The sequence below is a fragment of the Canis lupus genome, chromosome 30 (assembly GCF_011100685.1).
Source record: "Canis lupus familiaris isolate Mischka breed German Shepherd chromosome 30, alternate assembly UU_Cfam_GSD_1.0, whole genome shotgun sequence".
NCBI lineage: Eukaryota > Metazoa > Chordata > Mammalia > Carnivora > Canidae > Canis > Canis lupus.
Window position 1 is genome coordinate 13,586,236 of NC_049251.1, and position 4,019 is coordinate 13,590,254.

Genomic DNA, 4,019 nt, shown 5'->3' on the forward strand with positions numbered 1-4,019 from the left:
TTTCTCAGCTTCCTATAACCTATTTATTCCATTTATTGTATTTTTACTTTTATGGAGTTCTTTATCTATATTATTTTTTTATTTTTATTGTTTTTTTTTTTTTTCAGGTCCAACCAACAGTGTTTATTGAATGTGAAGTCATCCCAGCCCCCTTTCACGGGGAAGACAGTCCAAGGAGAAAGAAGAATAATACACGTTAAATACCCACCTGCACACTCACACACTCTCACACACTTGCGCACACGCATGCCGCACACTCGTCCAAGCTCCTGCAGTGACACGTCGCACACCCTCCCCCCCCCCCACCCCCCAAGCCAGAGGCACGGCTGTCAGGGTCAGTGCGGAGCTGGGGCTCCAGGATAGGTTCTAGCAGCAGCAGCCGGTCCCCCTGCCCCCTGCCCTCCACCCTGCCCCGCGCCTGCCCCCGGGGCCGCGGTGCCTAGCACGCGAGTGACAACTCTTCCCCGCTCTGCCGCAGGCGCTTCTTGGCCCGGATCTCGTTCATGGCCTCTTCAATGGAGCGCGTGTCCCTCTTGTTGGCCACGGGCTAGCCATAGGTCTTGTAACATGTGGGCGGCGTCCTTGGCTGCCCCCAGCGGATGAAGTGGTGTTCTTGTCTTTGTAGTTACTAGCAGGGCTCACCACCACCGGGCCCTGCTGTGCCACCTCCTCCTCTTGCCGCTGGGCCAGCTCCTTCGGCTTCCGTTTTTCCTCAGCCTTCTGGGGGTCCCATTCCTCGCCCCGGCGGTAGGAGTCCAGCTCCTCGTCGGACGGCGCAAACTCCTTTTTGAAGATTATGTAAGTGACTCTTGTCATCTTCCTGGAAAGAGAAGGACGTTAGGCCAGCCACTTCCACGACATCGTGTAGGATGCTCCTATCTTGTTCATTGGCTGAAACTTTTTCTTGATCTGCGCTCTGTCTTGCATGAAATCCGATACTTCTTTCTCCTTCCCTTTATGAAACTCCACTTTCTGCTGTTTCTCTTGCTCCTGTAGTTTCTTCAGGTGCGCAGCCTGCTCTTGGGCCTTGCCCTGAAGACTCCTGGTCCCCGAGGCTGGGTGGCTTCTCCATGGAGCTCAGGATGGAGCCCAGTAGGTCCGCCCTCTTGGGAGTCATTTTTTATTTTTTTGATAAATGTCTCAGTGATGTCCTCCACCCTTTACTGAAATCCAATGAGTATCTTTATCATCATTACTTTAAATTCTCTATCAGGCACACTACATATTTCTGTTTTGCTTAATCTCTTGCTGTGATTTTGTGCTGTTCTTTTACTTGGAACACATTTCTTTGTCTTATCACTTTGTCTACCTCTCTGTTTCTCTGTGTTAGAAAAGTCAGCTATATGTGCTCTTGAAAGCAGTAGCTTTATGAAGAAGAGGTCGTACAAATACCATGCAGTGCAGTGTCCCCGTTAACCAGAACCTGGCACTTCAGAACAGTTGTCTATGTGTGTTGTTAGTATCCTGCTACTGTGTCTGAGTCTACCTTTTATTTCAGGCCAGACATCTGAATCTACTCTCCGCTTGCTGTGGGCTGTGCTTGCTCTCCGTGGAGTTAGTGAGACCCAGGTAGGCAGGTTCTAGGGTATTGGAGCATAGAAAGGCTCAGAGGTAAGGCAGCAGTGAAAGCAAAATCTGTGCTGAGTCCAGGGCCTAGACTAGAAGGCTTTGAGTGCAAGAGTCCTCAGGAGAATGTGTGGTTTGAGTGCGCTGCTAACAGGTTAGATAGTAATTTTCTGTAAAGTGCTGCTTTCTGCAGATAGCCCTGTGTTTATGCAGAGGGATAAAGGAGGAAAATGGCATCCGTCAGCTCCTCTATTCCTGAGGAAGTCTCCCAAATGCTCTGAAGTCTGTATAAAGAGATCTCTCTCCTATTTGCCCTAGGAATTGTGCAAATTGTGGCTTAATCAGTGCTGAGTTAGATGACTTGTAAAGCTTCAAGCTCCAAGTCCCACTGGTTATACAACCACATGGAATTCAGCCTTTCTGAGTTTCAAAGCCAGACTTTGTGTGGTTTGTCTTGCCCATGTGAGCTCCCTGGTGCAAGGGACCGTTTCTTTCCCCATTTCTTGGGCACAGCTCCTTCTTCCTGTGGGCAACTCCCAACCACTTCTTCTGCCCTTCTTAACCTCTCAGATGTGACTTTTTCTCTGCATTTAGTTGTAGAGTTTGTTCTGCCAGCCTTTAGATTGCTCTCCAGCTTGTTTACATGGATGTGAGTAATTTCAAGTTATAAACATGGGACTGGGTGAGCTTAAGGTCCTCCTTTCTGCCATCTTCCCAAGCTCAATCACATTTCATAATTTTTAAATCAGTAGAAAACTAATAATAGAATATTTCACTTAAATTGATAAATAGTATTCAAAAACATGCAACAAGTAACATACAAATAATATCCAGAGCTTACTAAAATTTCTGCAAACAATGTCTGAAACATAGTATCACACAAAGCATTTTTTAGGCTCACCTGATCAAATATCACAGGAGAGAGGGGTGGTTGGGACATCACAGAAATAAACTTCAAGTAATATAAATAGCATTAGGGTTTTAAACTTCAGCTTTAAAATAATTATACTTATTATGTTAATGAAGTAAATTATAAGATAGGAAATTAAACCAGAGAACCCAGGTCATATAAAAATATTAATTGCAAAAATTAGGACTTAAATTACCAAAAGTAATGATGGGAATGTAGTATTTAGGTTTAAAAACAGATGAAATGTAGCAGATGAAAGGATTAATTAAATGATGATAATTCAATAGAATATATCCACACTAAGAATAGAGTTAGAAAGGTAAGACCAACTGAAAAAGAAGATAAGAGACTTCTGGGCTATAATGAGAAGGTCTAAAATATCTGTAAAAGGAGTTTCAAAAGGAGGAAAAAGAAAGGATGGGGTAAAAACAATAGTTGAAATAATATTAGCCAAAAATTTTCCAAAACTGAAAAAAAACAACTAGTTAGAGTTTTCAAGTAGCTCAAGAATTGTAGAAGGAAAAATACAAATCAAACAAACCCAACACCACCAAGAAAAACTTAGGCAAACTACTAAAAACTAAAGAAAGAAAAGAAAGCAAGCAACCAAAGACAGAACAAGCATACTGCATACTACCTATAAAGAAGAACAATAAATTTGTGGCTTACTTTCCAATAAAAGTTATGGAAGTCAGAAAAATATGAAACAGTTTAAAGTGGTAAAAGAAAACAAATGTCAAATTAGATTTGTTTTTTAATAATAAATTTATTTTTTATTGGTGTTCAATTTGCCAACATACAGAATAACACCTAGTGCTCATCCATCCCATCAAGTGCCCACCTTAGTGACCGCCACCCAGTCACCCCACCCCCAGTCCACCTCCCCTATCACCACCTCTAGTAGTGATAATGTTCTTCAATAATATAGTCACATGAAAGTGCTATTCAGAAAAAAAAAAAAAAATGAAAGGACCCATCACTGGCTAAATCTTACTAAAAGTCTCCCTAAAGGTACAAAGCAAATTCTTCTGGCAAGGAGAAAAATCATGCTAAATGGAAGTGGAAAAAAATAAAAAAGGAATGTAGAACAAATAAAATGGTATATTAGTATATACCTATTACATATAGGTAAATATGTAATACATACAAGTAAATATTGACTGTATTTGAAGGAAAAGTTAATTTTATGGTTAAAAATTTATGTAAAATTAGAATATATGCCTTCAAAGCATATAATTTTGTAGGAAGACAGATGGACTTAAGCATTCTAAGATTCTTGCTTTGTCAGCAAAGTTATAAACTCCTCAATTCATTTTGAGGTTTTTTTTTAAAGATTTTATTTATTCACTCATGAGAGACACACACACACACAGAGAGAGAGAGAGGCAGAGACATAGGCAGAGGGAGAAGCAGGCTCCATGCAAGGAGCCTGATGTGGGACTCAATCCCAGAACTCCAGGATCATACCCTGGGCCAAAGGCAGGCACTAAACCACTGAGCCACCCAGGGATCCCCTATTTTGAGTTTGAATAAGTCAAGAATG

At 41.7% G+C, this 4,019-nt stretch overlaps 1 pseudogene; it reads right to left on the minus strand.

The window, feature by feature from the left end:
* Window positions 1–439: 439 nt before the first annotated feature.
* LOC100684619 lies at window positions 440–1,117 on the minus strand (annotated as a pseudogene).
* Window positions 1,118–4,019: the final 2,902 nt, after the last annotated feature.